The sequence below is a fragment of the Ambystoma mexicanum genome, chromosome 1q (genome assembly GCF_040938575.1).
Source record: "Ambystoma mexicanum isolate Mex_15411 chromosome 1q, UKY_AmexF1_1, whole genome shotgun sequence".
Classification (NCBI taxonomy): domain Eukaryota; kingdom Metazoa; phylum Chordata; class Amphibia; order Caudata; family Ambystomatidae; genus Ambystoma; species Ambystoma mexicanum.
Window position 1 is genome coordinate 472,328,136 of NC_090922.1, and position 26,104 is coordinate 472,354,239.

Below are 26,104 nucleotides of genomic sequence, written 5' to 3' on the forward strand. Positions count from 1 at the left end.
ACACCTCATCCCCAGGCTTAACGCTTAATTCCTTCCTGAATTTCTGGGAAGAGATCATAGCTTCCTGGCGCGCCAAAATACTGCGATGTATTCCTTGCAGATCCACATTACATGAGCCACCACCACCCAAAGCCAGAGTTCTCAACATTGTACCTGCTTTCCTGCCCCTCATGAGCTCAAATGGAGACCTCCCCGTAGCCACAGCAGGAGTTCTACGATATGCAGCCAGCTACTGTGTCACAACTTCCTGCCAATCCAAACCATTAGCCAAGGCCAATTGTATAGCCGACTTAATGGTACCATTGGCCCTCTCAACCAATCCATTAGCACACAGATTATATAATGCAGTCCGGTGATGGGAAATGGCATGCTGATCCAAAAATTCTCTCATTGCTCTGGACGTGAACTGCACACCATTATCTATAACTAAGCTGGCAGATAATCCCTCACGGTCAAATACTTTCCTCAAGAAAGCAATAACAGAATCAGTAGTGACATTAGCACAGGGGGCTACCTCGATCCACCTGGACGTATAGTCCACCAACACCAATAGATATCTACACTCAGGCTGCAAGCATTCAAAAGGGCCCATGATGTCCAAAGCCAATTTAGTCCATACTTGCTCAGGAACATCTACAGGATGTACCGGTTGGGGATGCAGTACCTTACTTTTATCACTGACAGCACACGCCTGACAATCTTTCACCACCTGTTCTACATCCTTGTCTATAGACGGCCACCAGTAGTCTTCCCTAAGTCTTCTCTTGGTCAAAGACCGGCCCAAATGACCGACATGCGCCAATTCCACCATTTTACCTCTTAGACTTACAGGGGGAATTAACCTGCCACCTCTGGACACACCCCAAGGACCCTCAGCCAATTCATGCAATACTTGGGCATAGCCTTTCCCCTCGGGTTTGTCCTTGACGGTATGCCAACCTTTGACAAGACCCTCCCTGATCACTTTCAATTCAGCATCAGCCTCCGACTCCACATCCCACAACGACTTGTCCACAGCAGAAGAAGCCACATAAGCAACCTGACACCCCTGCAAATCCTCATCTTTCACCAACCCTGCCTGATTATGACCGTCCGCCTCCATTCCAGGCAAACGGGACAAACAATCCGCCACGACATTAAACTTCCCTGGAAAATACTGCAAAGAGAAATTGTAATCCTGTAGCTCCACCGACCACCTCGCAATCCTCGGGGATGCCGCCATGACACCTTTAGTGGAAAACACCTGCACCAACGATTTGTGGTCCGTCCTGACTACATACGGTATACCCCACAGAAATGTCCTGAAATGTTTTGAGGCCCACAATACGGCCAAGGTCTGTAACGCTCACCTGATTCCCTCGGAGGCGCGGGTCTTGACTGGGCGGTGAAACCGTCTTCAGCGTTAGGCGTAGGATTCGTTTGGCTCCCGGATTAGGCCCCTTCTTCACTGAAAATTTGACCCGAAGGGTGAGGTGTCTGCAAGTAGAAAATCTAGGTATTAGTGACTGGAAGGTTGGGAGAAGTTCCAAGCCCCTCTCTCCCTCTCTCCCCGTGGTACTGGGTTGTAGTCGCGCTCACCTTAAATAGGTGAATGCCGGGCTCTCCATCCTGCGTCTGGTGCAGGGGCGCTGGGTCCAGTTACTTCACTGGATTCGAGTTCAGCCTCTTGATTGCAGAGGGTGATTTGAGAGCGATGCCGCCGTTTGCTGCACGAGCGTGACTTGTAAGTATTAAAGTTCTTTTTAGATTGCTCTCTTTTAATGTCTATGTCTTTTTCCTTTTCAGTTGCTGCCGGTGCCAAAGAAGATGCCCTCCCGGTTCGTGGCAATGAACGAAGCAAGAAGATGGAGAATAGGATGGCACGTAAGAAGAAAGGCTGCTCTAGGGCTGTAGAATGCACCTTAATGTCTCTTTTTGTCTTTACAGGTGATGGAATGCGGCGCGAGCAGCGTTGGGGCGAGCGTAACGCAGGTAAGTCGTTTTGCAACCAAGCGTTAGTAACCAATTTTCTTTGTCTTTGCAGGCCCGATGCCGGACGAGAAATGCAGAAAAAAAACGCCTAGGATGCTGCCGATGGATCGGGTAAGTTGAAGCGCCAACCTTGCTTTTGCCTAACCTGTGCCTTTTGTTTTTGCAGGAGTTGCTGAAGACTGCAGATTGGTTTGGTTCCAGCAGGTAATTTTCTTATTCACAGGATCCGGAGCTGAAGATTCCCTGGAGCTGACACGGTGAGCGTCCTGCAGCAGATGCAGAATAACGCGAAGCACGTTGCACCAATCGGGTGTGGTTTAAATAGCCCACAGGAGTGCTTAGGTGTCTCCTTCCACAGCCTCGCCCAAGAAAAAAGAGTTCCTGCTTCCAGAAGGGTTCCAGCATCAATGATCCAGGGAGTGGTGCCTGCCCCACCCAGAAGAAAAAGTAGTCCCTGCCAGAAGAGAATGAAACATCATTCTGCTGGTAAGTAAGCAGCATGGTCTGCTGCAGGTAGGTCCACCCAAGCACTTTCACACTTGTTATGAGCCCGGCGCTTCCTGTGCCGGGACTGGTCCATTTTATGAGCCTGGCACCACCGGTGCCAGGACAGGGTCCAAAAGGTCCCCATTGGGACTGGCTGGCGCCGATGGTATATATTATGAGCCTGCTTCCAAGGGTGTTGGGTTGGTCCTGACTCCTTGGAAGCAGTGGTCATGACAGCACCCCCCCTCAAGGCCCCTCCCAAATTCGTCTTCCCCGGGGGTTTCGGTTTATCAGGAAAAGTTCGATGAAACTTCTTAACCAGACGGGGTGCATGAACATGTTCCGACGGTTCCCAAGATCTTTCCTGAGGGCCATAACCTTTCCAGTCAATCAGATAGTATAGTTTTGATTTGGAAATCTTGGAGTCTAGGATGTCTTGTATTTCGAATTCCAGTTCTCCGTCCACAAGAATAGGGTCTGGAGATTTCGTCAAACGGGTTCCAGGTTGCATGGGCTTCAGTAGAGAAACGTGGAAAACTGGATGTATTTTCATATGGGCAGGTAGACCCAATTTAACTGCCACTGGATTTATTATGGCAGTGATTGGGTAAGGTCCCAGGTATCGTGGATTGAAAGTACGTGGTCCTTTGAGAGGTAAATGTTTGGTTGATAGCCAGACTTGATCTCCCACAAGATATTGAGGGGCCTCCTTTTGACGTAGGTCTGCACACTTCTTGTATTGTTCCTTGGCTCGCTTAAGGTGAGACGTGGCCTCTTTAAAGGCTTGAGTGATTGTAGAATGCAGATGATCTACAGCTGGGGTCCCAAGAGTTTGAGGTGGATCAAGATTTGAGGTGCGGGGGTGGCTTCCATATAAAAGAAAAAAAGGAGTCTTTCCGGTTCCAGCATGGACTGAATTATTATAAGCGTACCCCGCAATCCAGAGAATGTCTTTCCAAGTACTCTCCGATTGTTGTAACATGCAGCGCAAATATTGTTCCAGGGTTTGGTTGGTCCTCTCGGTCTGCCCGTCGGTCTGGGGATGATGGCTGGTTGAAAGCCTTACATCAATTTGGGCTAGGCGACAACAACTCCGCCAGAAGTGGGAAATAAATTGACTTCCTCTGTCTGAGATTAAAACTGAAGGAAAGCCGTGCAACCGAACGATGTTTTCGAGGAACTCTCGGGCCAGAATTGAAGCTGTGGGTAACCCTTTCAATGGGATAAAATGAGCCATTTTCGAGAATAGGTCCACAATTACTAAAATTGTATTAAATCCGGAGCATGGTGGTAAATCCGTGATGAAGTCCATGGAGAGAGTATGCCACGGGTGTGGAGGAATGTCTAGGGGTTGTAAGAGGCCTGCTGGTTTCTCCTTCTGGCTTTTGCTTTGGGCGCACACCCCACAGGAATTTATGAAATTCTTAATGTCCTTTCTCCAAGACGGCCACCAAAAATGCCTTTTTATCTTTTCTGACGTTTTGGCAATACCTGGATGTCCTTCCATTAAGGAGTCATGGTAACATGAGATCACCTGTTTTTGTAAATCGGTACAAGGTAGATATAACCTTCCTCGAAAGTATAGTAAGTTCTTATCCGTAGTGAAGTCTTTTCCCTTGAGTTGCCAGTCTTGCACCTCTGCTGGAGTCAGAAGTTTTTTAACTGTAACTTCAATGTCTTCAATGGATTGTGCATTAACCAAACCCAGGATTCTCTGTTCCGGAATTATGGGCACGGGTTCAGGATTGGTCGTGAGTTCATCTACTCCAATTCGGGAGAGGGCATCAGCTTTACCATTCTTGTTGCCAGGTCGGTAGGTTATCACAAAGTCGAATTCGGTGAAAAATAGTGCCCAGCGAAGTTGTCTAGAGGATTGAGCTTTGGCTGATTTAAGGTACTGTAAATTACGATGATCCGTAATGACGGTGACTGTGTGTCGGGCTCCCAGGAGATAATGCCGCCAGGCTTTAAAGGCGGACTTAATAGCCAAAAGTTCCTTATCTGTAATGGTATAGTTGATTTCGGGAGCCGAAAATTTGCGGGACCAAAATGCCACTGGGTGTAACTGGTTTGTCTCTGGGTCCGTTTGCGAAAGCACTGCTCCCATTGCGAGACTGGAAGCATCGGTCTCAACGATATAGGGGAGTTCCGGACGAGGATGTTTTAAAACCGGAGCCGAGGTGAATTTTGTTTTTAGTTCTTGAAAAGCTTGTTCAGCCTCTGTCGACCACTCGAAACGTTTATTTTTTCTAAGGAGGGCTGTAATGGGTTGGACTACTCGAGAGAAATCTGGAATGAACCTACGATAAAAGTTGGTGAAGCCCAACATGCTTTGAACACCTTTCACAGACGTTGGTGAGGGCCACTTAATGATAGCGTCCACTTTCCTTGAGTCCATGTGGACTCCATTAGGTGACAAAATAAATCCTAAAAATTCGACCTCAGTGACATGAAAAACGCATTTCTCCAGCTTTGCAAAAAGTCTGTGTTTACGGAGCCTCTCCAGTACTGCTGTGACATGTTTTCGATGTTCCGCCTCAGAGGACGAGTAGACCAGAATGTCATCTATATAGACAACTACACACACGTCAATGAGCTCTCTGAGGACGTCATTCATAAAATACTGAAAGGCAGCCGGTGCGTTGCATAATCCAAAGGGCATTACTTGATACTCGAACAGTCCATATTTAGTATGAAAGGCCGTCTTCCATTCATCGCCCTCTTTTATTCGCACCAAATGGTAAGCTCCTCTGAGGTCCAGCTTTGTGTAGATACAGGCACTTTTAACTTGGTCAAGAAGTTCAGGGATCAATGGTAACGGATACCTGTTCTTAATCGTAATCTGGTTTAGGGCACGATAATCTATACATGTTCTTAGGTCTCCCTCTTTTTTTGGAACGAAGAACAGAGCTGAGGAGGCTGGGGACTTCGAAGGACGGATAAATCCATTAGCCAGGTACTGGTCCAAATACTGCCTCAGGTGAAGATTTTCAGGTTCTGTGAGGGCATAAATTCGACTGCACGGAGGAGTGGATCCCGGAATCAAGTCTATCTGGCAGTCGTAGGATCTGTGAGGAGGCAGAGAATTAGCTTGATCTTTCTGAAAAACATCTTGAAATTCCCGGTATTCTGGAGGCAGTTGAGAGTTCTCAAAAGTAGTTGCTGCCAGCTTAGTAAGGGGTTGAGGATAACAGGTAGGAGCGCATTCTGGAAACCGGATTGTCTTTGCTCGCCAATCAATTTGAGGATTGTGCTTCTCCAACCAAGGGATTCCCAGGATAACTTGAAACTGCGGAGCCTTGATCACATCAAACACGATCTTCTCTTGATGTCCATCTTGGCTTATTAATGTCACTTCCATGGTGGTGTGAGTTACTGGTCCGGAAGCTATTTCCGTACCATCCACGGTGGTGATGAGGTCTTTCACCGTCTTAGGACAAATAGATAGATTCATCCTGGCGGCCAATTCACAGTCCACGTAATTGCCAATTGCGCCACTATCAATGTATGCTTTAAGGGCATGCATACGATTAGGTTGTTCTGGACTCACGAGGACCATGGGCATGATGAAATGCAAGGTCAAAGAACTGGTTTTAACGCTCGGCAAGGGGACCTCTACACTTGTCGGGCGAGGTCGTTTTCCGACTCAGAACCTTCGGCACCTTTATCAGAAGCTCCTACTATCTTCTTCCTTGGTTTCACTGGGCAATCTCGAAGGAAGTGTCCCGAGTTTCCGCAATAAAGGCACAATTGCAATTGTCTTCTTCTTTCCCTTTCCTTTTTGGTTAGAGGTCCTTTCACAAACCCAATCTGCATGGGTTCCACGGTATCATTTCCTTTTGCTGAACTCTGTGGTCTAGAAAAAACTCGAGTTTCAAATCTGGAACGATCGGCCTTCCGATTCTGTATTCTATGATCCAATTGAACCACCAGGTCGATGTATTCGGAACAGTCTTGTGGAGGGTTTACCACCTGAGCCAGAACGTCTTTAAGTTCTCCACGCAGTCCTCTGTAGAACAGGGTGATTCTCTTGTCCTCAGGCCATCCGGTTTCAACCACTAATCTGTTGAACGATGCAATGTAGGCCAGAAGATCCTGATTGCCCTGTCGTAGTGAAAGAAGTTCATTGTCCAGGGCCTGTCCCTGCGAGTGTCTTGCAAACAATTTTTCCATACTAGCTTGGAAATCCTGGAAGTTATGAAGAACAGGGTCATCTCGAGTCACTAAAGGAATAGACCAATCTGCGGCGCTGCCACTAAGATATGAGAGCACGAAGGCCACCTTAGCCTGGTCCATTGGGAAAGCGGCGGGTCTGCATAAAAAATGCAAGCGACACTGATTGATGAACACAGCAAATCTTTTCGGATCACCTGAAAAGCGCTCGGGCGGAGCCAAAGGTACATTTCCTGGTAGGTTAATGTGCACCGGATTGGTAGAAGTCGTTGGAGCATGACTCCCACTAGGAGTAGGCAGAGGAGTGTGTCCCGCTTGGGCTTGCAGCAATTGTCTAGCCAAGTCGTCTGTTCGTTCCTTAGAGACCACTAACTCCCTCCTTAAGGCATTCGTTTCCTGGCGTGCTGCGTGTACTTCTGCCCTCAACTCCCCAAGTAACTGGGCCAATTGGTCTGTGTCTGAAGTTTCCATTGCGCCTGGGCGGGAAATATGTGGTACAGCTTCGCGTTCTGTAACGCTCACCTGATTCCCTCGGAGGCGCGGGTCTTGACTGGGCGGTGAAACCGTCTTCAGCGTTAGGCGTAGGATTCGTTTGGCTCCCGGATTAGGCCCCTTCACTGAAAATTTGACCCGAAGGGTGAGGTGTCTGCAAGTAGAAAATCTAGGTATTAGTGGCTGGAAGGTTGGGAGAAGTTCCAAGCCCCTCTCTCCCTCTCTCCCCGTGGTACTGGGTTGTAGTCGCGCTCACCTTAAATAGGTGAATGCCGGGCTCTCCATCCTGCGTCTGGTGCAGGGGCGCTGGGTCCAGTTACTTCACTGGATTCGAGTTCAGCCTCTTGATTGCAGAGGGTGATTTGAGAGCGATGCCGCCGTTTGCTGCATGAGCGTGACTTGTAAGTATTAAAGTTCTTTTTAGATTGCTCTCTTTTAATGTCTATGTCTTTTTCCTTTTCAGTTGCTGCCGGTGCCAAAGAAGATGCCCTCCCGGTTCGTGGCAATGAACGAAGCAAGAAGATGGAGAATAGGATGGCACGTAAGAAGAAAGGCTGCTCTAGGGCTGTAGAATGCACCTTAATGTCTCTTTTTGTCTTTACAGGTGATGGAATGCGGCGCGAGCAGCGTTGGGGCGAGCGTAACGCAGGTAAGTCGTTTTGCAACCAAGCGTTAGTAACCAATGTTCTTTGTCTTTGCAGGCCCGATGCCGGACGAGAAATGCAGAAAAAAAATGCCTAGGATGCTGCCGATGGATCGGGTAAGTTGAAGCGCCAACCTTGCTTTTGCCTAACCTGTGCCTTTTGTTTTTGCAGGAGTTGCTGAAGACTGCAGATTGGTTTGGTTCCAGCAGGTAATTTTCTTATTCACAGGATCCGGAGCTGAAGATTCCCTGGAGCTGACACGGTGAGCGTCCTGCTGCAGATGCAGAATAACGCGAAGCACGTTGCACCAATCGGGTGTGGTTTAAATAGCCCACAGGAGTGCTTAGGTGTCTCCTTCCACAGCCTCGCCCAAGAAAAAAGAGTTCCTGCTTCCAGAAGGGTTCCAGCATCAATGATCCAGGGAGTGGTGCCTGCCCCACCCAGAAGAAAAAGTAGTCCCTGCCAGAAGAGAATGAAACATCATTCTGCTGGTAAGTAAGCAGCATGGTCTGCTGCAGGTAGGTCCACCCAAGCACTTTCACACTTGTTATGTGCCCGGCGCTTCCTGTGCCGGGACTGGTCCATTTTATGAGCCTGGCACCACCCGGTGCCAGGACAGGGTCCAAAAGGTCCCCATTGGGACTGGCTGGCACCGATGGTATATGTTATGAGCCTGCTTCCAAGGGTGTTGGGTTGGTCCTGACTCCTTGGAAGCAGTGGTCATGACAGCGTCTCCCTCTCAATTACCGAGTACCTAGTTTCCACATTTCTCAGTGTCCTCGAGGCAAAAGCCACCGGCATCCATTCACCATCCACCCATTGTTCTAGCACCGCACCCAAACCCACCTCACTCGCATCCAAAGTCAGTACAGTCTTGTTTTTTGGATCAAATGACTTCATGTATGGAGCATTTTCCACATCCCTCTTAACCAGCTCAAAATCTGACTGACTTCCTCATCAGAGCCCTCATGGCCACAGTCTTCTCAGCATAGTTGGATATAAATTTAACATAATATTCTGCAAGGCCCAGGAAAACCCTCAGCTGGTCTTTATTGGTCGGAGCTGGTGTGTCTCTCAAAACCTGTACCAACTCCCCCTTGGGACTCACACCTTGCGAATTCAGGGTATGACCGAAATAGGTAACCTCCTCCACACCCACCTGACATTTGGTTAATTTTACAGTCAGACCTCTATCTTTAAGAATCTGCATGACCTTCCTAACCCTAACATCATGTTCTTCCCTGCTACTGCCCCACACCAAGATGTCGTCCTGAAAATAACTTACTCCAAACACCCCTCCAAACATCTGCTGCATCAATCGTTGGAACACAGCAGAGGCTGAAGCAAGGCCAAATGGCATGTGACAAAAACGGTATGCCCCAAAAGGAGTCACAAATGAAGTTAATGGCCTAGAGTCCATGTGCAAGTCAATTTGATGGTACGCCGTTGACAAATCAAAGGTGGAAAAATACTTGGCATCCCCCAAAGTCAACAACAACTTGTTAATGTTCGGCAAGGGATGCCGATCCACCCATATGCTAGAATTTAGCTCCCGGAGGTCTACACACATTCTGATGCTCCCGTCACCCTTCTTGACCAAAACCACGGGAAACAACCACTCTGACGACTCAATAGGCTCAATTATTCCCGCCGTCTGTAGTTTGGTCAACTCTGCTTTCAATGCCTCCCTTGCTGCCACTGGCACTCCCCTCACTTTGTGTACTTCGGGGACTGCACCCCTCTTCAATACAATGCGATGGGTAAAACCTCTGAGCTTACCAACAGAGGCCCTCATTACGACCCTGGCGGAGTGGGTTTACGCCAGCGGTAATCATGGCGGACCCTTCCGCCTTACTACGAGTTCCCGTAGCGCCATGGAGCCTTTTTCCGCCTGGTTTTTCCGGGCGGAGTAATCCATGGCGCTACGGGACCTTGATGTTAATTACGCCACCGTAATTTACGGTGGCGTAATTAACGCCTTCCCCACTCCCATTATACCCTATGGGGCAAAAATGGGAATGGGGAAGGGTAAAATGGGGATTGGGGATTTACCGCCCCGCCAAGGTCGGAATGGGGCGGTAGATCCGCCAACCCCCATGGCGGTATTGGCAGCTTTCCGCCATGCTCCATGGTGCATATTGCACCATGATCTCCGCCAGGGTCGTAATGAGGGCCAGTGTCTGAAAATACTTTGGAAAACTCCCTCATGAGCACTGTTGGGGTAACTATGTTGCCCTGCACCGCTCCCTCCACCATACTGAGAACTGGCACTTCCTCACCCGGATGAATCTGTATTTTCAAAGCTGCCTGCTCATCCCAACCCAACACACTAGTGCCCTTTGAAGCCACATATAGTTTACCCAAAGCATGCCTCCCTTTGAAGGAAAAATTAGACCAATTGTATCCCAGTACATCAATAGGGTTCTGCCCATATGTGCATGGCTTGATGTCCGAAGCCAACAAAGTTGAAACTTGTTTACCCAATACTTCCTGATACACCTCTGGAGCCACCAATGTGTAAGGTGACCCTGAATCCACCAGCATATCCACAGGATGCTGATCCACCAATACTGACACCCATGGACCCTTCTGCCCACTTCCCTCCACATGCAGAATCACACCCTGTCCAGGTCCGCCTCCTGAGGCACCTTCTTGTAACATTGTGGAATCATCTGGAGCCACATTAGCCACCACCTGCACCTTACACATGTGTGCAAAATGGCCCAGACGTTTACATTTCCTGCATTCAACATTGCAAGCAGGACAGGACTTAGAATTGGCTGCATGGCTGGACCAACCACAATTTTTACACCCATCCTTGCTCTTGGATCCCCTACTCCCTTGACCAACCACCTTATCCACACTTTTCTTGTTCCTTGGCATTACAGCATGAACCACCTCCCTAGGCGCATCCCTTTCAGTAGCAATCTGTACGCTCGTCTTGGAAGCTTCAATTGCTCTTGCAATCTCCAACACCTTATCTAAAGATGTATCACTCTCAATCCACAATCTTTCTCTAATTTTGGTCCCTGATATGTTCATCCCCATTACCAGGAAACCAACACGTGGCCATGAGTGCACGCAATGCCGTAACAAAAGTATCTATGCTTTCTGTGGATCCTTGGGCCCTGGAAAATAATAATAATAATAATTTGGCATTTATATAGCGCTACGAACCCTCAGGTAGCTGAGCGCTGCTAATTATTACCCACGGTGTGTGGTGCTCATTTATCGACCTCGGAAGGATGAAAGGCTGAGTTTGGCCCTGCCGGGATTCGAACCTGCCTTAGCAGGCTCTGCACGGGTGTCAAAGCGAGCACTATACTCGCTGTGCCATTTGACCGGCTGATAAAAGAATTTATATCGCTCCAAAACCACATTAACTCTTTTACCAAAACCTATATGCAATTTCCTTAAGGCAGTCTCATATGTGCTTATAACCATCTCTCCCTCACCGCCCCCTTGAACCATTACATTCTCTCCAGGCAGGTGACGAAAAACCCTCAATCCCTCAGTACCAATACAATTGAGCAATGCCGCCTCCTTTTCATCATCGCTGAACTTTGCACCACCGGCAGCCCTCAGGTACACTTTGAAGGCATCCACCCACTGCTCCCAAGGAGCAGTAGGTTCACCAGGGTTTGGCAAGAAGGCAGGTGGAGGCCTGGCAGCTGTATGCAACATGTCAAATCAAAGATGCCCTGGTCACCAGGCCCCAAACCAGGAACACTCCTCGAGGATTCTTGTTCCCAACCACTGAGTAAGCTTCTCCACAAACTGTCACCTTGTCTATGTGCACCCACGTGTTAAATGCAGTACTCTCAACTGACAGGTTGGCCCCAGGTGAGTCAATGCAGAGTGTCCGATGCAATTCAGGCAATCCGTGCTACCAACTATCCAAGGCAATCCGTGACACAGACCATCCCAGGAATTAGCCCAGCACACAAATGTCACCACACCTACCGGTGCTCCCTAGCAACTGTACGCATCAAGCTTGCTGCCGCCGGCCTGTCTAGAGATCACAGCCGCATTCAGTTGGCCCGTAGCACAAACCAACACTCCGAAATGCTCGTGGGACGTGGCCTAGTTCAGCCACTTTATTCACATCTCCTCACGTACGCGGAAGCTCCATAGATAGCCCCGCCCCTTGATGTCAGCACTCGGCAACACCAACGGAGGACAACGGGGAGGACGCGAATGCGTATCGCGTCCCAGGCCACTCCTTCGCCAGTGCCCAGGCTGGACTCCTGAGCAGCCACCAGAGGCCACCGCAAGTCTCACCAACCCGTGACTGCCAAGCTCACACGGCAGCGAGACGGCCAGGCAGAGCTGCATTCATCCAAGCGGGGCCCGCCTGCAACCGCCACCGCACGCGACTCACAGAGCCCTCTGTACGCAATCCAGGCAGGGCGACAGCACGGCGGCACCGAGTCTCTGATACCCGCACAGGGCCCCCACCAATCCTTCGGCACCCAACAGCGGTCTCCGGGCTGCCCTGGTCGCTGCCGCCGGCTCAGCAGTATGTCCACCTCGCCACGCGGATCAGGCTGAAGATGCGCCGACAGCAGCAGGGATGGCAGCAAAACAACAACGTAAGTGTGAAACCGGGGTCCACACAAATCCTCGTCGCCAATGACAAGATCTCCTCACACCAGGTAAGTGTATTCAAGTACTTTATTGCATGGACCCCACAGGCCAGCTCCCACCTCCAGAGTCCCCGATCAACTGGCCCCTGTGGAATGTTGACTCCTGAACTGGCATCAATATTCCACACGTGCCCATGCACATTACAACAGGTGTGTATGCAGAATGGTGAGTTTCCACTATGGTCAGTTAGTGGCAATACATTTCCTATCCCCAGCAATCCATCCAAGTGTGACACACTTCCACCCATAAACAATCCATCTAGGTGTGATACATTGCCTGCCCCCAACATACTGTCTCAGGGAGCTCCCAGCACACTACAGATGTTGCACAGTGCCTGTCTCAGGGGGCAGCAGGGAACCCTCAAGTTACATTGTGTGTGTCCTGCTCTTGTCATGCTGTTTGTTTGGTCTGTTTGCTCCGATGTGTGCTTCTACATGTGGGTGGTGGGAGTGCACATTGACTGTTGGTTTGCCAAGGTGGTTTGTTGTTGACTGCGCAGTGGGCCTATGATTCCTATCCTGTTCTCTCTTGGCACACATGGGCGCTCATGTTTCCATTTGTGGTGCGGCGCATTTTGACTACAGTGCTTGTGCATGGCTATATCTGCCCGCAGCCCCTGGCATGTGTGTGTTTATGTGCCTAGTGATGCATTTATTTTGACTCACAATTGGTATTTACATGTGGTTTGTTGTACTTACCACCATCACCTTGGGTCCCAGCTACGGTCTCTGCTGCCCCAATTCCCTCGATGCCCTCCATGTGCAAGAGGGAGCTGCAGGTCTCCTCCCAGGGCATCAGGGTCAGGGTGCAACTGTCCCTCCTCCTGTGGCAGCAGATTCCCTCCTATGGGTGGCCAGGATGTTGCAGACCCTCTGCCGCAAGTCCTCCCAGTGCTTGTGGCGTGTGTGGGACGGGCCCCACAGATGTCACCTTGTCTTCCACCTCCTGCCAGATGGACGTCTTCCTCCTTTGGTTGGTTCTGCGATTTCCAGCTTCGACTCTGTGAAACATGGCTTGGGTAGACGGATCTCTGTGACGTGAGATTTCCCACTTCCTGCCATGTCTGCACTCTCAGATGGTTTGAATAGCAGCAGCAATTAGTTGATTTTAAGTGGAATGAGTTTTTTAAAATGGCCACCGGCGACCTTCCCATTCCTGCGATGGACTATTTCTGGTGCTGGTAATTCCAGTGTCGGAAATACTGGCACCAGTGATTCTGGCAATTTAGGTGCCGGGTATCAGCGTTTCTGGCACATTTCTGCCAGAAACACCAGCATTTTGGTATTGATGCCGGTAACTCCAGCATGCCGGTACTACCGTTTCCTGCAATGGGGGGATGCGCGCGCCTGCAGATTTATAATTTGCCAGTAATTCTGGTGGCCTACCTGCCAGAAATGGTAGTATGGTCATGCCAGAATTGTCGGCATTTATTCAGAAAAGTTGTAATGAGAGCCATTGAGTCACAGTACTCCTTGTCTCCAACCGCATTGGTCTTTTCCTTCTAGGTCTGTCTGGAGAGTGTTTGGCTCTCAGTTATTTGAATGCATATAAAAATCATAATATGTTAAGTTATTGGGATTTACTCTGCACACAACTGCTACTTGTATGGTGTCAAGGTGCGCTGAGGGATTTGAAAGAAAGGGGGTGCATTAGGTCAATAGATGGAGATGGAAACGCAAACCAGCTTTGCTATTGCATAGATACGTGCTGACCGGACGTACCCAGGGATCTGTGTGTGTGGGCCTTTTTCTACGCATCCTCATTGAGGAAGTAGAAGCATTTATGTCCAGAGGGGAGCCTCATGTGCCCACGGTGCTTAGGACGGTGGTGTGTCAGCTGATGGTACATCCATGGCATACTGCTGCTCTTGGGTGGGTTATTCAATTGTTTAATGGTAAATTTGGTAGATCCCTTTTCATTGATTCTACCACCATATATATACTTTTTACACGGATAAAGTTTTAGTTGCAGGGACGTTAAAGTGAGCAATACATTGTAACACAACCTTTGAAAATCAAGGAAAAATCCTTAGTTGCAGGGATGTTAAGGGGAGCAATACATTGTAACAAAACCTTTGAATTTCAAGGAAAAATCGTTAGTTGCAAAGACGTTAAGGTGATATGATATGGCATTTGTAACGCGCCTATACACAAGTGTTTCAAGTGTTGCAAGGCGCGACGAGGCAGGGAGGGGGGAACAAGGGGAAGACAGACAACGATCCTACTAGGCCAGGTGTCATTCAGATCGCGCAAGTGCAGGGGTAGGGGGAAGGGAGAAAGTGCAAGGGGAGGGGAGGGGGGAAGTGCAGTACAAGGTAAGTAGAATAAAATAAATAAGGGTCAGCTGGTGGCAAGTGCAAGGTAAGTTCAGACAAGTGCTGGGAACGGGGGCTGTAGGGATACAGACACAGTCCCGCAGTGCAGGGGTTGCCAGGGAGGCAGTGCAAGTGGAGAGTGGCTGGGCCCAGGACCGAGCTCGGCGAGAGTGGCCCAGTTGCAGATTCGGTGCAGATTCAGCGAAGAATTAGCAGGGGAGAGGGAGAGAGAAAGCAGAAGTAAAGAGGAAGGTTTTGAGGTGCTTCCGGAACCGGAGATGGTTCTCCTCAAGTTTCAGGGAGGCAGGAAGGCTGTTCCAGAGGGAGGCCCCTGCCGCGGAGAGAGATCTACCCCCAGCTCATTGCTTCGAGAAGCGGCTGACCCTGAGGGAGTTGGAGACGGATGAGCGAAGGGCTCGGGAAGGAAGATATTTAGGAAATATTTAGGTGAAAACTTAATGCAACAAAACCCCTGAAATTCAGCCAAAGCCACCGTAACTTCATGCCCCCTGTTGGGCAGCCTATGACCACCTTGCAACTACAAGGACCAGAATTCCCTGCACTGATAGGCGATGAAATAATCATCAACACCTGGGACTGCCTTCCTGAAGAGAGCATGAGGCTCGAAAGCACTTGAAGGAGAACACTACCTGAGTTGCCAGATATACGGAGAACTGGAGTGCGCCCTTCATCTTTTGTGGTATATATATATATATATATATATATATATATACATATATATATATATATGTGTATATATATATATATAAAGGGGTGCTTAGGGGTGGTGGTGCAGGGTTGTGATGGAGGTATGTGGGGGAGTCACCAAAACAGAAGAAACGAGGCAGTTGACCATGGATGATTAAAGCATGTTGAACAAATATACAAATGTACAGTAACCAACATGAGGTTGTTGTAAACATACAGAACCATGGAAGACACAGGCATCATTGAGGAGTGTGTACCAAGTAGGCAGTGGATGACAATATTTTCAGGGTAGAGTTCAGACTAGGAATTCCAGAGAGGGTTGAGTCCTGTTGGGGCCCATATAAACAACTCACACGAATTACACTGGGCATCGGAGAGCAAAAATATGTTAGGGCACTGGATTGGATGCTCCAGGCACAAGGGGGCAAAATCACAGTGGGACACATGGGAGCAAATCCTCAGATGGGCAAAATTACAGTGGGAAACACAGGAGCAAATCCCAGTCGTCAGAAACACAGTGGGACACCTGGTAGCGGTATAGAATAAGGTAGAGCCCTTGAGCAATGGAGGAGTACACAGAATGTTTTACATCAATTATGTAATTGCTAATATAATGGGGGGGGTGTCACAAATGGTGGGAATCATTGGTGTATAGTTTCATGAGGTATGAGAACCAAAATACATTGAGTCCAGAGAGGTACGATTTGGCAACCCATCAGATAGTTAAGTATATGTTGAAACTGTGGACATTTTTAATATATCCTTCATTAGGGACTTGAGCAAGAAGTCAATATTTTATAGGGATAGTAATTGGAAAGGGAAATAGAGGGGACATACACATTTTATATTTCTGAAATGCGTTGCTCTTTGCAGGTATCTGAGCTACGTCGCTATAACTAGCTGTCAGAGTGGTGCTTGTTTGATGTTCTTTATTCATATGCACTTGGATTCAACAGTGGCCATTTTGTGGGCCAGTCTTTAGTGACATCATTTTGTCACATCACCAAGAAGACCCAGCTCTGTTCACTGGGTTTTCGTCTGTACAGCAGGTTTAGCGAGCTTCCGAGGAGACAAACTATACTGACTGATTTATTGGTGCTGTTTCACCATCACCACCCCAGAATGTGTCACTAGATTAAAGCAACTTTTCTCTCAGGCATTTACATTGAGGTAACGTAATGGTATTTAAGAATGTTGTCACAGGTCAGAGCTGACGGCTGTGATCAATAGACAGACCCCCACCCCCGCTTCTATGGCCACGTTTCAGTGAAAAAGGAGCCACATTGCGTATTGTGCACTGCGCTTTTTGGCACCGGCCCCGAATATATGCATGCTAAATGTCGGCCCTATGTGCAGTCCCGTGCAGTTCGTTCTGCGGATTCACTTCTTATCTTGGTTCCACGGTTTAAGTTGGCCATAAAGTGGGGGGTGGACTTTTTCCGTATCGGCCGATGTGCTGTGGAATAAGCTTCCTTAGGCTCTTCGGACTACTGTCAATCATTTGTCTTTTCGTCGGCTGTTAAAAACTTTTCTGGTTTTTGTTGTTTCTGCCTCTGTCTTTCAGTTCTCAACGCCTTGATGCCCTTGCTGGTGATAGTTGCACTTAATTAATTCTGCTAACATAACATGACATAACTGTACAGATAATTCTCAAAACAAACGAAGAAAAGAAAGCAACATTTTAAACTGTATTGGTTGAATGAACAGTAGGCCTGGAATGTGAGTATGGAATTGCTGTCTTATCTAAAAGACCATAGACACGCCTGGAAGCAGGTAACATATAATGGTATGGAAACAGACCACATTCTGAAAGTTGCATTCAACAAAAAAGAGAAAAAATCCTTTTCACATGTAGCAGTTATCTCCAAGCAGTCTTAATGTGGGCCGAGCGGGTTTCCTATAATTACTTAATTAAATAATGTTATTTTAACAGCGCATGGAAGTGAGAGATTCGAAAACACATGAATGGGAAACAGGATCAGTAGTGTATTTTCCTCATATAGAGTCTCAAAATATGTTTTGCAGCCTCTGTGTAGTACCAGGACATTGTAGGTTTCCTGTCTGATTTACAAACATGTGGGGTCAACATTAAGACTGTCTGGGCCTAACATAACTTACACGTGAAAAGGATTTGTTCATTCTCTTTTTTGTTTGTTTTGTAGAATGTGCACTGTTTCCAAACTGTTATGCTTTCCCTGCTTCCAGGAGTTGTTATGGTCTTTTAGATAAGACAACCATTCCAAACCCACATTCCAGTCATACTGTTCCTTCAGCCAATGTAGTTTAAAATGTTCCTTTTTTTCTTCGTTTCGAGAATGATGAAATGAATCCCAGCCACATAGACCCTGCAATTAGAGTGTGGCTGGTGGTTCAATGTGGAGTGGTCAGCTTTGGTTGTTGGCCACCTGTGTGACCCGATTGAGGGTCCATGGCCTGTGTCAGATTGAAAGAGCCTGTGCAATATTTGGGTTGCTGAGCTCTGCACATGTTGCTGGAGCGTTGGTGTGCAGGTGGAATTGTGCATACACGACTTGAGCAGGGTCTCAGTGGTGCTAGCTGAGTATTGTGTCGTTTTTGGGTAGGGGCAGGAGGGAGAGGGAGAGGGAGAGGGAGAGAGAGAGAGAGAGAGGGAGAGGGAGAGAGAGAGATATGAAGGTGGGGGTGGAGCTGAAAGTGGCTTTCTTTTACTAATCATTGCACTCTGCAACATCTGACGAAGAAGTCGCTGGGACCTCAAAAGCTAATGCTTTGTTCCATCTTTGATCAAATAAATTAATTACATAAAATTAAAATCTTTGCATTATATTTTCAGTTAGTCCAATAAAGGAAAGGTATCAAAACCTGCATCTTGTGTGATTTTAAAACTGGACTAACACGTCGAAGTTTTCTTTCCACCGTGAAAAGGGAAACATGCATCTGGGCAAGTCTTGTGCTCCTTGGACTCACGCCAGCTGGCCGAGGAGACTGCTTCTCCGCCCGACTGCCCGGAGCCTTGCGAGATACTGGTATCTGGGTGAAAGTGGAGGATGGCCGAGCTCCCAACTTTTCATTTTGTGTGTGAGATGTCTCTGTTTGTATTGAGCGTTCACAATACATGCCATTTTCATGTATTTTAAGACACTCTGTGTTACACTGAAAGCGACTGGGATGAACCACCATGATGCTGGCCGTTAAATAGCTGTATGTGGAAAAAGTATCATTGTTATACAGAGAAAATGCAAGATTCCTCACACTTCTATGCGATGGAATAATAGCCATTCTTATCCAGTTGGACGGCACTTAATGTATTGATCTCCTAAAGATTTAGGGCTGAATCAGCCCGGATGGGGTGCAAATTTGCAATGTTCAGGCAGCCCCCATATCGAAGGCAAGTGTTTACAGGGGGGGTGGGTGGTCCAATCCCAAGGAATGGAAGGCCAAGAAGGGATAGCAGTCTAGATGGGATGCACACCCTGAGAGAGGTTGAAAAGCCAGTCAAGAGAAGCCAGAGGCTCCTCATGTTGTAGCTGTGTGTGGGTGTGACTGTGGCCCTGCATAATGGGCAGTGGATGGTGTTCAGCAGCAGAGGGAATGTGGGAGTGGGATACGTCTGTTAGAGTAGCAGAAAGCAGGACAGCGGATGCATTAAATGCACCTGTGGAGGTGCCCATTGAAAGGGGGGCTGGAGGTGTATGTGATGCAGGTGATAGATCAAGTGGGAGGGAGGGGGCCAGTGAGATTTGGAGGTGAGGTGGAAGGAGGTGTTGAGTTGAGTGGAAGCACATTGATGGGGACATACATCTGGTTCCGGGCAGAGAGGAGGTAGTGAGGGCAAGCCCAATAAGCGTCAAGCAGTGGCTGCAGAGGGGCCCATCAAAGGAAACTGGGGCTGGGATGGCTACTCGGGTAGCGACTGTCAGAGGACTGCTGTGGGGACCTGGGTACAGGCCCAGAAGCTATGCCCGGTGCAAAAGGTTAGGAGACTGGCATGGGCGGGAAAGGGATTTGGGGGAGAGTTTAGGGGTGGTTTGGGAAGAGTTTGGAAAGAAGAATGAAAGAGAATGAGAGAGAAAAGATGGCTGTAACCTGAAAATGATGGGTAGAGAACGCAGGATGGACGATTTGAGATGGAATTCGGGGAGGTCAGGTCGGAAGATGAGAAGGACACTTCACCTTGGTGGCTTGAATTTGGGACAAAGGGGATTGACACTTCAAGCTTGGGGGTGTGACCCACAAGAAGTCACAGCAGATGCCCGCCCCAGATGATTCCAGGGCATCTAGGTAACGGGGATCAGCCTGCAGAACTGGAGGGGTGAGCAGGCAGAGGTGTACCAGAAGAGTGAACAGAAGGGAAGACCCGAGGGGTGACTGAGCATGTCAACACGCTGCCTAGACGTGAAGACAAGGAATGATTGCTGTCTCTATGGTGGGGGTTTGGGATCAGGGAAATGGGTGGAACTGATGGTGAATGAGGGGCATTGTATGTGGTGGAGACAGTATCAACATGGGCGTGTTCTGAATTAGCCAATGCAGATAAGGGGGTGGGCGTGAATTCATTAGAGCGTCTTTAGAGCGGGAAGGACTGTTGTAGGTGCTACTGTTAGAAACCTGGGCCATGAGAACATTCGGAGAGGAGTTCAGAGAAAATGGGACACGATCAGGCTGGGACTGGCCTGTCCCGAATCAGGGCAATGCCCGAATTTCAGGGCCAATGTGCTAGTGTGGGGCAGTTTTTTTGCCAAACGGGAACTTTTTTTTTTTTTTTACCAAAGCGGGCCAGTCTGATCTACTTCACTGTGGAGCTAATAGTTTTTACATATATTATTCAACAAAATGTCTTTTAAAATGCACTATTTGTGACACATTTTACCATTAAAAAAAACCTCTTAGATACTACTCAGCGTGTCACAAAATGAAAGAATTTCCACTTGTGACGGTGGGCAACTTTTTCATTGGTGCCTGAGCCAGTTTTATGCCCCATTCTGATTTTAGTTACTAGAAGAAGTATTGCTGTATGTGGTATGTGAAGCCATTGGGGGCAGGCTTCATGGCAGCCGGGGAAGAGCGTATCTGGAGAGATGAGTTAATATAGACCTGTCATTTATTGCATTGGGAGTTACTGTGTACAGAGGGAGTTGGAAATGGCAGAGAAGGAATTGACAAAGAGGCTTATGGGTCCAGTGACTATTGAGAATTGGTCGTCAGTATCTTTGATTTGCATGAGTGTATATTGCAAGCATTTACAGAATGGTCAGTGCCACAATTTGCGTATATGGATGTCATTCGAAAGGCACAGGGGAATTCAATGTGAATGGAATGGGTATGGGTTGATGATGAATTTTGGCCTAGGACAGGGAAGAAGAGACATTTTTGTGGGGGCCAATTGGATGTGGATAAGTGGCTGCAGTACTAGACCGGTACTGTCGATGAACACAGGCAGTGGTCTCGTTTGCCTTATCTGCACTTTCAAGGGCCTACTGCCCAAAAGGGGGTGGGTTGAGGCCAGCGTTTACAACAGACTTTGTTGTACTGGGGCTATTAGAAAGAGATGTGCAATCAACTGTCATGCAAGTTCAGACATTAATGTAGAAAGCGTGGGTGGAGGTTTCCAATAGGGTAATTGGTGTAAAGGACTCTAATTCAGGACCATTTTAGCCACTTGTTGCCCATCTGTCCTTCACTGAACCAAGGAAATGAAGGGATAAAGAATATCTGGTTACTCCATCCTCGCTGCGATCATAACCCATAGTTTGATAAGCTGCTTTGCAGCCATCACAATATGCACGGGTGCTCCCATTCAGTCCCCTTGTCTTCTTCATTGTTGCTGTAGTCAGAAGAATAAAAAAGTAGAATTTTAAGGGCCACTTTATCAGTCCACAACAAAGGTGTGTGTATTCCAGCATAGGTACACAACACTATTTTATCAAAAGCCATAAGGAAGGTATACAGGCTTTAGCAAAAATGCAGAACACAGATCGATTGAAAAAGGTTCACATAATACAGAACAGACAGAGTACTTAGATTAGCAGCATCACAGAATGCATGCTCAATCATGGTTAGAGGAGACAAATTGGAAGCATGGAGAAAGATACACATGCCATAGCATAGATAGCGGATATAGATTAGAAGCTACCAGGAAAGTGTCCATAGCTAGATGGACTGAGGTTTAGGAGGGACATGGTTTCCAAGTGGTGTTGCCATTCGGGAGCAAATAATCATGTGACTGTGGTGCACAATATATCAATGCTCACTACTGTTATAGGTAAAGCAACTCGCTAGCCAGTGAAAACATGAGACAGGCTTTTTTGAAGATCTTACACTGAGGACGAAATCACTCTGAAGGGCTGACAATTTTGAAAGGTTGAGTCACTGGCAATTTCCACAGGTTTGGCAATAGGAGATTATATGAGATGTAACATTCCATTCTCATTCCTAGATTACAAGAAGTGGCTAACCTCTCTGCCTCGGCAGCTCAGTGGGTTGAGTCATTCCTGGAGCATAGAAGCAGCAGAGTCTGCTCGGCCTCGGCTGAAGCCACTCCTATATCGGTGCAATACGGGGTTCCCCAAGGGGTGAGTATGTCACCCTGCCTTTATAATCTATTCATGGCACCCTTCCGCTTCATGCTTGAGGAGGAGAGGGTCATATTTTCAAATTATGCAGGTGACACTCAATGTGTCATCTCATTAACAGGACATCATGAGAGTGATGAGTTGGAGGTAAACAGAATCTTTACTTTGATAGAAAGGTGGATGTTGGAAAACTTCCTTGCTCTGAACCGTAGCAAGACAGAGCTATTGATTGTTGGCAGTTCAAAGGCTCTAAAAAATCTTGATCAAGCATATAGCTCCTTTAAACTAGTGGATGATGTCATCTCTCCTCTACCGAAAACAAAAATCTTAGGGGTAACCTTGGATTCGACCTTGAGTATGAAGGCTCATGTTCCTACGGTAGTGGCGCAAGTAGTTTATTATGTTATTGTTATGTTATTATGTAGTTTATTATGTTAAGCTACTCTCTCACCTGAGGTCTACGATATCTCAGGAATGCGCTGAGACTAAGCAAAGCTGGACTATTGCTGCAGTCTCCTGCTAGGCATTAGTCAACTTGAACTACTTAGACTGCACGTCGCTCAGAATTGGGCGGTCAGAGAAGTTCTCAGACTGCCCAAGTATAGTCACATAAAAGAGGCTAGGAGATCTCTTCACTGGCTTCCGATAGAATCCCGGATATCTTTCAGAGTGTTGGTAATCACATTTAAATGTAGGTTACAAGTTATGCCTATAGACTTACAAAGTCACATAATAGAGAAATGCAGCCAACGATCCCTCAGATCTGGAGCACAAAATTTGATTGTGCAGTCTAGAAGCAGGACTGCAAATGATGAAAATGGAGCATTCAATGTTAGGGCTCCTTTTCTGTGGAATAAACTTCCAGTCAGACTAAGGAGTCTGAACTCTTTGAATGTCTTTAAGAAAGAACTTAAAACCCTTCTCTTTGCCTGATTCCACAAAAAAGGGACTCTTCGCAATAACTTCTTTCTCTTCTGTCATATTAATGCTCTAAATAATTTGTGATATGATATTCGGGGTTGACCCAGTTGAACACTCTTTGGTGGTCCCCATGTGCCTCTTTTACTCCCGTCTTTTTGGGTGGAAGATGTGTCTTTTTGTTTCCATGTGTACCTGCCTGTCCCTGTCTTGTCTGCGCCTTTATGAGGGCCAATAGTGCGCATTACAAATGTAATGTAATGTACTGTCCAGGATCAAACATCGGTTATGACGTGAAGCAGGGATTTGTGCCAATCTTAGATGTATGCACTTTACCACTTCCTTTTCCAGTTCTTACCATAAGCAAGGTCCAATTATTTGTTAATGTTTGACTTTCATAGGGGGTCATTACGACTTTTGCGTAATGGGTTAACGGGCTCCGCTAATGGAGGCGGACCCGTTAAACCCATTACGCAAAATTACGAGGTCCCCTTGCGGGACCCGGTAAGGATGCCTGGAAAAACCAGGTGTCGTTACTGGGTCCCGCAAGGGGACTAGGGAGCTAACAACGGGCCGGTCGTAATTGGCCCGTTGTTAGCTCCCTCTCCCTTTCCCATTGAGTCCTATGGGGGATCAGATGGGAATGGGGATTTTCCGGGCCCGGGTTCCCAGAGGGAGGAATTACCGGGCCCTCCAAACTCGGAATGGCCCGGTAATTCCCCATTCTGGGAACCCGGGCCCGGTTTTGGTGGCAGCCATGCCACCAATAGCGGCATGGCTACCGCCAAACCCGTAATGAGGCCCATAGACTAAAATAATCCCATTTGAAGAACTGATTTGGAAAGTACACAAATCACACAACCCAGCATGCCAAATGAAACATTATAGAACCATTTTGTGCAAAATGGGAATGATTCTAGCTTAATTGTCTTCCTCATCGAGCATAGAAGTACCAGTATACTAAGTGAGATTCTGTTTTGTGTTTTAACACTTCAAATATACCCAAAGCAAATGCTTGTGGCTTGTTATTTATGATGTGCAGAAGAACCTTTGAATTGCACAAAAAAGCAAGTGTTTTTTGGTGTCAAATAAGCAAACCTTAAAATATGCTTGCCAGAGGCCTGTGATCTCTCGCCCACTCTCTTCTGATTATAACCCCTTTCCTGCAAATGGCTTACATAAAAAGAATAGCAGGCAATGAGCTACACAATGCCACCAGCATTTGAGAAGGTAAACCTTTTCACAGAAGACAGCACAGTACTGTTAGTGATATTAGATGATTTGTCCAGGATCACTGTATCGTCTGCTGACAAAGCCAGCATACCAGCATAAAAGCTTTGGTTCTACAGTCTTGAATTTGGCTACCTAATCACCTCTCTGGACTAACATTTTATGCTTATCATTGGGGTGGCTGCCCAGGCTTTACAGCCACCATATGAAGGAACCGATTTCTAGACCTTCACCATTCTGATGCTTTGTCAGTTTTTATAGCAATTACTATGTAGTGAAGGTTTATTACTGTTACTAGAACCTATTGTGTTTCAAAACAAAGCACATATACATGCAGGTTTATCAACTTAAAACATAGGAAAGGCTGAGTCAGCATTGCTGGAATTTGGTAATGTAATTTTGCATATGAAGACAAATCTCTGTAATGAGTGCTCAGCACACTATCTTCTGAACCATTGTGGCACTCACATTTATCAACATTCATTTTAACTTTGGCTATTGCACATAATAAATATAATCCCCACAGAAAGGTGAGAATGCTACAGGAGTTGTCATGGTGGACGCACAAACTCTGTATCACAGTGAACAGGCTTGCAAGAGGTTTAGCATCTAGGCAGCACACCATGAATATCCTGATATGTGCTGCGTACGTTTTTTGAACAATGGAAACAGACTTCTTTTGATCAGGCAGCCTTGATAGCCCCTGCCCTTGGCCCAGCAGATGGAAGTTGGGGGCCTGTGGCACATGCCCCTTTTTCCCTCCGATAAAGACGTCGCTGTTCCTACGCCAAGTAAGGTTGGATTGCTATTGAGATGGTTACTGTTCTAGCTGGGCAGGGGTGGAACAACATAGGGGTGGTTTTCAAGCAGGGACACAGATATTGTGGTTGTCAATAAAGTTTGATAGTAGTGATAGTGAAATAGGAGAAGGAGGTGTAAGGAGGATGTGTGGTGGGCCAGTTTAAGATGTGGCCTTTGGAACCTGTAATAGTGTCCCCATTAGGGCTGTTCCAAAAAACGGATGAGCCATCATTTTTCCTTGCCACAAGGGAGGTTGATGACTGATTGGATAGATCAGGAGGACTGTGCAGTTGTATATGCCAGCCTTGATCAAGAGGGAGGGGCAAGACAGCTGTAAAGATGGCTAAGAGATGTGTGATGTAAAAGTGGGTTTTCAGGAGCTGCTGGTTCATCGAGATGATTTTTGCTTTCTGGGAATGAAGTTCCAGGAAGAGTGGTATTTCGGTAGAGCCATGCCACTGGCAGAGGAGTGAGGAATGCCCTTTGGCTGCAGAAAAGATGGCAGCGGTTTGCTTTACAATTTTGTGAATTGAGCTTATGACAGTGGAGTGCTTCAGGCTGGTGTAGAAGGTGTCAAGCAAAATGTGCACCTGAGGAAAGTACAGATTTTGTTGGCACACCTGAATTTCCCTTCTAAGGTAGTGTTGGCACGACAGACGTTTTGCAGGAACATCAGTAAATCTATGTCTCAAGCATATGTGCTCTCCCATATAGTTCCATTAATTGGGGGCAATGCAGCAGATCCTGAAAGTAAGGCATGGATCTATGAAGATTTACCAAGTTCTTTTTGGCAAATAACACTTTTGACAATACGTTTTGCTAATTTTACCACTTTTATTTACTGCACAAAGGGGGAACCCCCCCACCCCTGCAAGCTCCTTAACCCCTTTCTATATACCTAACCTAAACCCCCCATCTATATGTTTGCGGTAATAAATAGTAATAAAAAATGCAGCGAAAATGTCATCTGGCAAAAATAAATGGGTAATTCCTATGGCAGTTCCTTTTGAGGACAAGGAGCATCCAACCTGAGTTCCTTGGGAGATGTAGTGCATCAAATAGTGAGGGCACTGGTGGAGACTCATTGGCAGCAGCGGTGCTGAGATGTTGTTGGACAGTGTTGGTGGACACTCTGGAAACAGGAGGAAAAAGATGGTCAGTGCTGGGAT